The sequence below is a fragment of the Callorhinus ursinus genome, unplaced genomic scaffold (assembly GCF_003265705.2).
Source record: "Callorhinus ursinus isolate GAN/ISIS: 27379988/994484 unplaced genomic scaffold, GSC_fseal_2.0 scaffold49, whole genome shotgun sequence".
Lineage (NCBI taxonomy): Eukaryota > Metazoa > Chordata > Mammalia > Carnivora > Otariidae > Callorhinus > Callorhinus ursinus.
In genome coordinates, this window is record NW_027397111.1 from 8576959 (window position 1) to 8589158 (window position 12200).

The 12200-nt window shown below is 38.0% G+C and overlaps 1 protein-coding gene across 6 annotated transcripts in view; it reads left to right on the forward strand.

Moving 5' to 3' along the window:
• Positions 1–12200, forward strand: part of STK33 (serine/threonine kinase 33) — a 144287-nt gene that overhangs the window by 44822 nt on the left and 87265 nt on the right. The window contains exon 1 of one of the 6 annotated variants that reach the window (XM_073882965.1): positions 3647–3663. The exons of the other annotated variants lie outside the window; for them this stretch is intronic. The gene's annotated coding sequence lies outside the window, so the exon portion shown is untranslated. Of the gene's footprint in view, positions 1–3646; positions 3664–12200 lie in introns of those variants that run through there. 6 annotated transcript variants of the gene reach the window in all.

Genomic DNA, 12200 nt, shown 5'->3' on the forward strand with positions numbered 1-12200 from the left:
AAAATCTTAAAAAAATAAAATAAAATAAAACTCATTGCTGTACCAGGTTTAGAGGTGAGTTTCCACACTCTTCCCTTCCTGAATATCTTCCTAAGGTGCTTAGAGGATTCTATCCTCCCAGGGAATTATTTGTCCTCTTCTCTTCCTAAACATTTTATTCAGTATTTTACATTTTCTCTGAGACGCCCAGTATGCAGGGTCCTTTCAAAGGCCACTTCTTCCTAGTTGTTGGTCTTAAGATCAATAGGACCTTATGGAGACATACTTTTATTTCTGAGTAATGCAGATTATAGTTCTTTAATAATAGCAATTTCATTTTGGTGGATCAGGTGTCACTCAAAACAGTAGAATGCCCACTGGAACCACACAGATCACCTAATTGTTTTCAATGGGTGATGATTTAATATGTTACAAAATTGTATATAGCCATTTCTCATGCCTTAGAGCAGTGGCTTTCAAACATTTTTAACCCTGACCTCAGTATGAAAACATTCATCTTGCTGCACACACACAGACACATGTACATTCACACATATACCTGAAGCCAGTTTGAAGACATAATACCTTTAGGACAAGTGTTAGACTCTCATATTTTTCTATTCTATTTAATTTTAGAATGTTGTGCCCCACAAATGACTTACAATTTGAAATCCCTGCACTTGTGCTTCTTAGTATTTGAGGGGAGGATGACAGATTGTGGACCTTTTTGGCATTCTGATGAAAGTATCGGTATCCCTTCTCAGAAAAAATGCACATACACACATTTTTGCATATATTTTCAGGAGACTCACAGTCTTTAGGCATAAACATGGACTCCTCAGTTCTAGAAGCTTCTTTGCTTAGATAAAATTTGGAATTATCTTGCTTTCCTGATAGATTTCACCCAGCATGCCAGGACAAATATCAACTGCACAGCAGATATTCTGCCCTTCCTCCCTTCCTCTTTCTAAATATTATTAATATAGGTTTGTAGACCAGAGGAACTATGTGACAAATAGAACTTACTCTTGCATATCAAGGTTAAAAGTCTCAGAGGAGCCTCATTCTTCCTGGGCCTAGAGTTGTCTTTGTAGTATTTAGAGTCAGGGCATGAGGACACACACTGGTATCTGAAAGGTCAGGAGACATTGTGTCCTTTTCAGAGCTGTCCCTTTGCTAGGAACTTCACATATCAGTCCCCTAGCAACTGCAGGCTGATTTCTGGCCATCTTCATTTCTGGTGGAGAAACTTATTTATCACCAGTCACCTTCACCAACTGTTCTTTATAACCACCATCTGGTAGTTAGAATGGAGCCACGGCTTTGTGGTGTGAACTTCTGCCTTCTCTCCCTTTCGCCTTTCCTGCTTTCTGTCCTTCCTTCCACAAATATTTATTGAGTTCTATGTGCCAGGCTTTGTTAATGTGAGGAATAATACAATGGTGAGAAAATCTCCATGTCTGGGTGTGTCCAGCTGACTTTGCCGCATCCTTCTGTGGGTCATTCTCTTGTGCCACCATTCTTAGACTCCGGGGGGGGCCCTGCTCCTTACTTCCTGCTTCACTGGGATTTGGCATTTAACTGTTTCCTGCCCACACTGGAAATTTTCATCTGCAATTTTTCTTCTGCCTACAACAAACGTATGTATTTTCTTATGCAGTTTTTCTTTTGCCTAGTACCACAAATTCATTTTTCCCTTTTAAATAATAATGTAAACATGCAAATCTTAAAATATTTCTGTTGTTAATATGTTCTGGGTCACTATTTTGGAAATAACATCATGGGAATATGGTGTTAATGTGCAAAAATCACCCCCTGGGTTGAGAGTTAGGATCTTTGAAAGATGTCTTAATAATGGGGGCTTTTTCAACTGATAAAATATAGGCTCGTAGCATTTGAAACATTATTAGTATTCTTTCAAGAGTAGACATCAATCTCAGAAATCTTGTGTACAAACATGACAAAATTGGTCTGTATTACACTCTGATAAAATCACAAAATGATTTTATTTTCTTCTCTTGTTTATGAATGTGAAATATTTGCATATTATTACAATAACTTCCACAGTAGTTGGAATGAAATCTGATACATTGTTAATGGTGTAGTTAAAAATGTGTGCATTGCATCCATATTTTGTGGCAGTTTTCCAACAGTTTTTTGAAAGGATTCTTAAACCTTGCATGTTTTACAATCAGGCTCGGCAAATAGACACCATCCATGCTTCAGGTTACTTCTTTCAGGGCCCGTGATATATCACAACATTTTGTCTCCCTGAGCTTGGACAGTCTTATGTCCCCTTCAACATAGTGATCCGGGCTGTTGCTAACTAAGTGCAAATAGTGAGATGCAAGCTATGTGTCATATCAGTTTTGCACCCTAACCATCAGAATCAGCAGAGGATACCAAAACGTCTGCCGAAGGCAAAGGTTGGCCCATCTGGGAGGCAAAGGGCCAGAACAGTAAGTATGTTAGGCTCCGTGGGTCATATGGTCTCTGTTTTTCCACTGTAGTGCCAAAGCGGCCATAGGCAGTATGGAAATGAATGGTTTTGGCTGTATTCCAGTAAAACTTTATTTATAGGAACGGGTGGCAGGCCACATTTGGCCCACAAGCCAGAACTTGCTAGCCTCTGGTTTATTTATTTATTTATCTATTTATTTATTTATTTTAAAAAATTTTATTTATTTATTTGAGAGAGAGTGAGCTAGCGAGAGCAGGAACACAAGCAGGGGGAGTGGGAGAGGGAGAAGCAGGCCTCCCGCCGAGCAGGGAGCCCGACGCAGGGCTCCATCCCAGGACCCTGGGATCACGACCTGAGCCGAAGGCAGACGCTTAATGACTGAGCCTCCCAGGCGCCCCTAGCCTCTGGTTGAAATCACTGCTACTCAAAGTGGACTCTGTGGACAAAAAGTATCAACGTCATCCATATGCTTATTAGAAATGCGATTCTCCTTCTACGCCCTACACCCTACACTCACTGGATCAGAATCTCTGGGGATGGGGCCCAGGAATCTGCATGTTTACTAGCTGGCAAGGTGATTCTGATGCCTACTAAAGTTTGAGAGCCCCTAGATTAATTAACATGGCACTTCTCTTCTTGAAAAGCTGTGTAGAAGTCAGCTGTGAAACCACCTCATGCATTTAGATCTTCGACCACTTTTCCTGTCTCTTCTATGGCATTTGATCTATTCAAGCTTTCCACTTCATGGGTCATTTTTGGGAATTCACATTTTGCTAGAAAATGAACCTTTTCCTCTTGGCTTCAGATTTGTTGCTGGTGGTGGTTTTAAAGCATTTCTGTGAAACTTTTGACGTTCCTATTAAGACACGGATTTCTGTTCACTCCCCTGGGATCTAGGCAGGCTTATGACCGTTTCAACCAGCAGAGTTCTGGCTGAAGCAATGCCATGTAACTTCCAAGGCTGGTTCAGACAAGGCGACGCAGCTTTCACCCAGTTCTTAGAGGTGCTCACTGTGGGGGAAGTCTGCTGACTCGGGCTCCGCCCTGCGGGCGAGGCCACGTGTAAGCTCCCAGTCGTCAGCTAGCACAGTCGAGTGAGCCATCTTGGACACACAGTCCAAATGAACCCTCAGATGGCGGCCACCTTGCTGGCGTCTCAGTGAAGTCACATGAAAGATGTTCCCCCAGATGAACCCTTCCTCACTTCCTGACTGATACAATCTGTGAGCACAGTCCTGCTGTTTTAAGTCACTAAGTTGGGGGGTGGTTGTTATGCGGCAGTTGTGCCTGGGAAAGTTACCCTAGACTTGCAAGTATTATTGCTTTATAACGATCTTCGTGTCCTTATCTGTGCTTGTGATTTCTTTCACACTCTTGATCATATATGTTTTGCTCTCAATTTTCTTTAATTAGAGTTGAAGGGGTTTTATTTATTTTATTAATCATGTCAAAGAATCAGTTTTCAGATTTTTTTATTCTACTATTTGAGATATTTCTATTTCATTAATTGAAGTTTTACCTTTATTCATTTCTTTGTTCCTACTTTCTGCTTGTTTAATTGTTTTTTCCTAGTTGCTAAAGGTGAGTAGGAGGTTAATTTCCTTTTTCCTTTTTCTTCTTTCATAGGAAGTACATTAGAAGCCATAAGATTTTTTCTGAGTATAGCTTTCACCTGTGTCCCATAAGTTTGGGAGGAAATATTTTCCTCTTCGTAGTTTTCTGGCAAGTTTGTAATTTTAATTTTGATTTTCTTTTTATCAAAGCATTTCGGAGAGTGTTTCTAAATTTCTAAGCAAAGTTTTTCTTGTTTCTGGGGTAGAGGGAAGATCTTCCATTTTTCCAACATCTATAATAAGGACATACTTCTCTACTACAAGAAAACAAAATTCCAACTATTTTCCCCAGCAGGACCTTCCCTTCTTCCCTTACCAGTAAGTTTGCTTTGCGCTTCAGAGTGCTTTTACTTCCTGACTCCCCCACGTGAGTGCTTTAAATGCTTTTGCTTCTGCTGTCTCCCTATGCCTGACTTCACAAACCTAAGCTGGTTTTTTCCCCCAAAAGTTTAGTAATATTTGTTTCAGACTATGATTAGGTTCTTATCTATTATTTAGCTCTGATATTGTATGTTCTCATTCCCTTTACAAGGTACTGTGTGATGCTCCTCCATTCTTCTCTTCACAGATGCAAAGGCTTTCTTTGAACCTAAGGAACAGTCAGGACTTAGGACACCTTTTCATCCCCCACTCCCACCAGACTCCAGACCTCCTGGAAAATACTTAATAAATAATATGCTCATTTTAATTCTACTCCTGATTTATCTGGGTGTATTTTATAACCCAAATGTTTTGTTTAGAGTGGTGATTTCATTGAAAACTTTGGAAAGAAATATTGCTACACATGCAAAGTTACAGGATGGAAATCAGCTACAGTTACATGGAAGGTTTCCATTAAAAATGTCTCTTGCTATATATCTCAAAGAGATAAAGGTTTAGTAACTCAACCCTTATCCTTGAAATGAGAAGTATACTTAAGGTAGATTGGATTAGGGGCGCCTGGGTGGCTCAGTCGTTAAGCGTCTGCCTTCGGCTCAGGTCATGATCCCAGGGTCCTGGGATCGAGCCCCACATCGGGCTCCCTGCTCAGCGGGAAGCCTGCTTCTCCCTCTCCCACTCCCCCTGCTTGTGTTCCCTCTCTCGCTGTGTCTCTCTCTGTCATAAATAAATCTTTAAAAAAAAAAAAAGGTAGATTGGATTATACCATTTAATGTTTGAATATGTTGTAGTAAGTGCCATGTAGATTTGTCTGGGATGTTGAAGGTCATTCATTTTAAGCTCCTATTTAGGGAGAAATCCATCCTCCTCATTTCCCAACTCCTGTGTAGTAACTTCTGCCCTTTTATGGAGTTAAATGGATTTCCTTTCCTGCTTCCTTGGGCAAACAATGCTTTCCCATGTCTTATAATATTTTTCCTTAAGTAACCTCTTGAGACATTTTGTTTTCCAATTTCAAAGGTATATCAACTAATTTTTTAATTAAACATGATCTAAACTTTGGTAAATCAAAAATTGGGATTAATAGCATTTTTTACCGAAGTTGGAAAAGCTTACTCTTTTTATCTTGTCCTTTATACTTTTGTTTTTTCTGCCTTGCACTAAAATTATTTGTATTCATGCTACGTTATTTCCTTTTATATAAAGGGTCAAGGACCTCACTATTTGTTTCCTTCATAGGGCCCCAATAATTCCTTACACGTAGTGGGAGCTTGACCAATATTATTAAATAAATGACTGAATAGATACTTGTAACTGCCATTGCGATAATAGTAAAGTGATTTTAGTAATGGTCCTACAATTTTGCCGTGGTAACTTTTTTTTTATTATATGGAATATCCTGTTACAGCAAAATTATTTTCTGTATATAATCAAAATATAGTACATAGTTCATATACACAGAAGGCAAAATTCTGAGAAGCCTGTTCATATATGGATCTCAAAATCTTTAGATACTTGATAGTTCTTCCACTATCCCGATATGGCAAGAGCAATGAGGTTAAGTAATAATTTAGCTATTCAGCACAGATGAAACATGCATATGTGATAGAATATTACTTCTTTTACCTCTCCAAGGCATCTAGAGCAGACTTTGACCAAGTTTTGATAATTCCTACCAATGCCATTTGGTGTTGGGGAAGTGGGGAAATTATATGACAGACATAGGGCAAAATTGGGGACTGGAGAGCACTCGGTACCTTGGAAATCCGCAGAGGCAGGTACTTTGGACAATAAATGGATTTAGTCACTGGGCACTGGTGATTGCATGGGATTGACTCTTCATCCCAGAGGAAGAGAGCAAATAAGGACAAGAGAAACAATAATATCTAAGTAACAAACCAGATAACTTTCAAATTTATGTCTAAGCTTTGCTGTTAGTTGATATATCAAATATTTTAGCAGCTTGTCTTCCACCCAGACTGGGTAAATAGTAGGAAAAAGGAAACCAATTATGACAAATTCTTCTTTTTTTTTTTTGTAGTTTTATGGATTTATTAACACAAATACTATGTGCACGTAAGCTTTCTATTCATTTTCTTTGCTGTGTAGCCTGGCATTGGGAATTGGTGACTCCGTTGACCAGCTGGGCTGCTCTTTCTCCAATGGCTTTGTGGTTCTTAGAGGAGACAATGTGAGCAATCTCTGCACAGTAAGATTTGTTGCACCTCACCAGCACTTCAACCTCCTTGACGTTATGGACTAGGAACTTCCAGAAGCCACTGGGCAGCATGTGCGTTGTTTTCTTGTTGCTCCTGCAACCAATATTGGGCAACAAGATCTGGCCTTTGAATCTTCTGTGCACTCTATTGTCAATGCCTCTGGGTTTCTGCCAGTTGCACTTAATTGTGACATATTGGTCTGATTGGTGCCAGATGAACTTCTTGGTTTTCTTTTTTTTTTTTAAAGATTTTATTTATTTATTTGATAGAGAGATACACAGCGAGAGAGGGAACACAAGCAGGGGGAGTGGGAGAGGGAGAAGCAGGCTTCCCGCTGAGCAGGGAGCCCGATGCGGGGCTCAATTCCAGGGCCCTGGGATCATGTTCTTGGTCTTCTTTTTAACAATCTTGGGCTTCACCAGAGGTCCGAGGGTGGCCATGATGCCGAATAGGAGATGGCTGTCACCTCTGAAGGCAGGGCAGAGGAAGAGAGCTATGACCAGTTCTTAATTTGTATTGTTTGAATTTCCATTCAAGTCTATATTTGTTTTGTTTTGTTTTGTTTTTTAAGATTTTGTTTGTTTGACAGAGAGAGACACAGTGAGAGAGGGAACACAAGCAGGAGGAGTGGGAGAGGAAGAAGCAGGCTTCCTGCGGAGGAGGGAGCCCGATGCGGAGATTGATCCCAGGACCCTGGGATCATGACCTGAGCCGAAGGCAGACACTTAACGACTGAGCCACCCAGGCGCCCCCAAGTCTGTAGTTGTATGCGCTGGATCCTGGATACCCTAATCAAAGTTATTAACTTTTTCTGTGTTCCCACAGTATCAACCTCTATTGAGCATTTAATTATTCTTCCTTGTGTTAAAGTTAGTTGGTCACATAACCAGATTGGCATTTTTCAATACCAGTTTGGTCAAACTTGGGACCATGACCATTACTGGGTAGTGAAATCAATTTAGTGGAGTGGTGGTAGGGTGTTGTGACAAGAATATTTATATATTTTTTAATGGGAATTGAATAGATAAGAATAGTAAAATAGAATGTATTATAAATACTAAGGATATTTTTTATGAAACATTTATTTCAGTATATGTGTATATATATGTGTGTGTGTGTGTGTGTGTGTGTGTGTGTGTGAGTGTGTGTGTAAAAATATATTTGTTATTGTGGGTAAGGTAAAACCCATTTGAAAAATACTTGACTAGACTGAAAAACTCTTTTATTAGGAGTCTGATTGATCTTTGCATTCAATTAATTTTATATTATGAGTACTCACTAAATGCTCCTGAAATGTTTGTGGTATTTGTCCAGTAGTCACTGTGTTAAAAAAAGAAGGACTTTTTACCCAGTCAGTTTCTGATTTGGCTTATATGGATGTAGAGATTGTTTGTCAGGGATGCCTTTAAGTCTACTACCCATTAGTCTTCTTTAGGTAAAGGGGTTTGACAAGGGTATACACTATCTTTCCTCCTTTACCTTTGCCTTTATCACAGGACTCATCAAAGAATCTTTGCTGGAGCATAATGTGAGGGGTGTGGTCATGATTTAGACTCCTTTCCCCTTCCGTTATCCCACAGCATGTATTGAGTGCTTATAATTTATCAGGCACTAATATAAGCACTTTCCTTGTATGTAACTTATTTACTCCTTATAGTAACTCCACAGAAGGTGGTTTGTTATCCTCAACTGCATGATGAGAAAACTAAAGCTCAGAAGTAGATTAAATAGATTAAAATCACAGATTTAGTAAATGACCAGGATTTGAATCTAGGCAGTCTGTGGGTGTAATGGAAAGGACACCGCACTGTTCAAGGGTGGAGAGCTCGGCTGGAGGGCTAGTTGGCTCAGAACTTTGCTCAGTCAAGACTCTTTCTTGGGGCAAGCCTGCTAGACAGAAGGCCTCACAGGATTTTGTTTGTTTTTTGGTATGACTGGGCCCTGAAATTAGATAAAGAGGAAGATAGACTGAGGTCTTACTTTTCTTTCTTTTCTTTAAAAAAAATTTTTATTTGAATATAATTGTCTCTTTTCTTTTTTCTTTTCTTTCTTTTTTTTTAAGGCGGGGGCAGAGGGAAAGGAGGAGAGAGAATTTTAAGCAGGCTCCATGTCCAGCGTAGAGCCAATTGGGTTCGATCTCACAGCCCCAAGATCATGACCTGAGCCGAAATCAAGAGTCAGATGCTTAACCGGCTGAGCCACCCGGTTGCCCCTAGTTGTCTCTTTTCAATTAGTATTTTGATGTTTTGTGGGCAGACTTTGAGATAGGTAGCCAGATGCTTTGCCATTTAAGACAAATCCATATTTAGTCTGCCCCTTCTGATTTACTTAAGTTAATTGGCAAATTTTCAGGGACAACTTAATTTCAAAAAATTTAGATACAATTTACACAATATGAAAGTTACTACTTTGAAGGGTGTACCTCCAAGGTTGTACAATCATCACTACCTTCTAATTTGAGAACATTTTCCTCTCCCCAAAAAGAAACCTTGTAAATTAGTAGTCACTACCCTTTCTCCCCTTCCCTCCAGGCATATACAATATACAACAGATTTACTTGCTGTCTTTATGGATTTGCCTATTCTGGACACCTCTTATCAATAGAATCATACAATATGTCACCTTTAATCTGGCCTCTTTTACTTAGCATGATATTTTCAAGGTTAATTCACATTGTACGTATGTCAGTGGCCAAATAATATGCCAATTATATATGCCACATTTTGTTTATCCGTTTATCAGTTTATGAACATTTGGATTGTTTCCAACTTTTTGGCTACTATGAATAATGCTTCCATGTTCATTCATGTATAAGTTTTTGTGTGAATATATGTTTTCAGTTCTCTTGGGTCTATACCTAGACATTGCTGGGTCATATGGTAACTTTATGTTAACTTTTTGAGGAACTTCCAAATTGTTTTCCAAAGCAACTACACCATTTTATATTCCCACCAGCAATGTGTGGGCGTTCCAAGTTCCAATTACTCCACAACCTCTCCAACACTTGTTATTTTATTTTTTGTTTGTTTGTTTGTTTTATTATAGCCATCAAGGTGAGTGTGAGGTGGTATCTCATTATGGTTTTGATTTACATTACATTTGATTACATTTCCTAGTGACTAAAGGAATTGTGCTTATGTTCATTTGTTTATTGGCATTTGTATATCTTCTTTGGAGAAATTTCTATGCAAATCCTTTGTCCACTTTTTTTTTTAAGATTGTATTTATTTATTTATTATATATATAGAGAGAGTGGGGAGGTCGAGTGGGGAGGGTCAGAGGGAGAGGGACAAGCAGACTCTGTGCCGAGCATGGAGCTGGATGCAGGGCTTCATCCGAGGACCCTGAGATCATGACCTGAGCTGAAATCAAAAGTCAGACACTTAACTGACTGAACCACCCAGGCACCCCTGTCCACTTTTTAATTGGGTTGTCTTTTTATTCTCAAATTTTAAGAGTTCTTTTATATTCTGGATACTAGACACTAGATTCTCATTAGCTGTATGATTTGCAAATATTTCCTCCAATTCTGTGGGTTATTTTTTCACTTTCTAGATAATGTCCTTTGAATTACAAATGTTTTTAGTTTTGATGAAATCCAATAATCTATTTTTATTTTGGTTGCTTGTGCTTTAGGTATCATATCTAAGAAACTGTTGCCTAATCCAAGGTCACAGAAATTTATTATCCCTGTGTTTTCTTCTAAGGGTTTTTATAGTTTTAGCTCTTACATTTAGGTCTTTGATCTCTTTTACATTAATTTTGTATATAGTGTAAGGTAGGTGTCCACATTCATTCTTTTGTGCATAGATATTTAGCTGTCCTAGTACCATTTATTGAGAAGACTGTTCTTTCCCCATTGAATTATCTTAGCACCCTTGTCAAAAATGACTCAACTACAGATGTATAGGTTTATTTCTGGACTTTCAATTCGATTCTACTGATCTGTATGTTTATCCTAGTGCAGTATCACACTCTTTTGATTGGTGTAGTTTCAAAGTAAGCTTTGAAATTTTGAAGTACAAATCCTCCAGCTTTGTTCTTTATTTTCAAAATTGTTTTGGCTATTCTGGATCCCTTGAATTTACATATGAATTTTAAGATTGTCAATTTCTGCAAAAAAAAGGATGTTGGAATTTTGATATTGAATTGTAGATCAGTTTGGGGAATACTGCCATGTTAACATTAATGGGTCTTCTGATACCTGAAGACAAAGTGTCTTTTCATTTATTTAATTTCTTTTAGCAGTTTTTGTAGGTTTAGTCTTGTATTTATTTTGTCACTCTTGTTTTTTGATACTGTTTGATTGAATTGCTTTCTTAATTTCATTTTCAGATTGTTCATTACTAATGTATAGAAATACAACTGATTTTTGTACATTAACCTTGTATCCTGTAACCTTTCTAAACTTGTTTTTTAGCTTGTGTACATGTGTATTCCTTTAGGATTTTCTATTTCCAGGATCATGTCATTTGGAAATAGAGATAATTTTTTACTTCTTCCATTCTAATCTGGATGCTTTTTATTTTGTTTTCAAATTTAATGCTGGAATCCAGGCTAGAACTTTCAGTAGAATGTTAAAGTGGTGGGAGTAGCTATCTTGTCATGTTCCCAGTCTTAGGGAGATAGCTTTCAGTCCTTAACCATTAAGTATGATGTTAACTTTGGGTATTTTGTAGATGCCCTTTGTTAGTTCTATTGCTAGTTTCTTGAGTGCTTTTATCATGAGAGGATGTTGGATTTTGTCAAATATTTTTTCTGTGGGTATTAAGACAATCGTGTGTTTATTTTTTCCTATATTCTATTAATATAGTATATTACATTGATATTAAATGTTGAAACAAGTTTTTATTCCTAGGATAAGTCTCCCTTTGACAAATTGTGTAAGCCTTTTTATATGCTGCTGGATTCATTGTTTTGCTAGTATATGCTGCTAGTATTTAATTGAGGATATTTGCATTTATAGTAACTCATAAGGAATATTGATCCGTATTAGTAGTAGTAAGTTTTTGGCCATTATTTCTTCAAATATTCTTTTTGCCCCTTTCTGTCTCTCCTCTTTTCTGAGACTCCCATTATGCATATATTGGTACATTTGATGGTGTCTTCACAGATAGCCAAGGCTATGATAACTTTTCTTCATTCTTTTTACTTACTTTGTTCCTCAGACTAGATAATCTCAATTAACCTATCTTCATTTCATTTTTTCTTTCTTCTGCCTGCTCATATCTGCTATTGAGCATCTCTAATGAAATATTCATTTTAATTATTGTACTTTTTAACTCCAGAATTTGTATTTAAACAAATAGTTTATGCATCTTTTTGATAATCTCTGGTGGTATGTCCTCATACATGGTTTCCTTCAGCTCTTTGCAGTCAAATTGCTCTACCACTGAGCTATACCTCCTCCTTCAGCTCTTTGAACATATTTAAAATAGCTTATATAAAGTCTTTGTCCAACATTCTGGCCTCAAGGTCAACCAGAGATAAGAGCTTATGGGCTTCTCAGATCTTACCTGTGTATGGTACATCCCTCTGTGTATGTGTGCC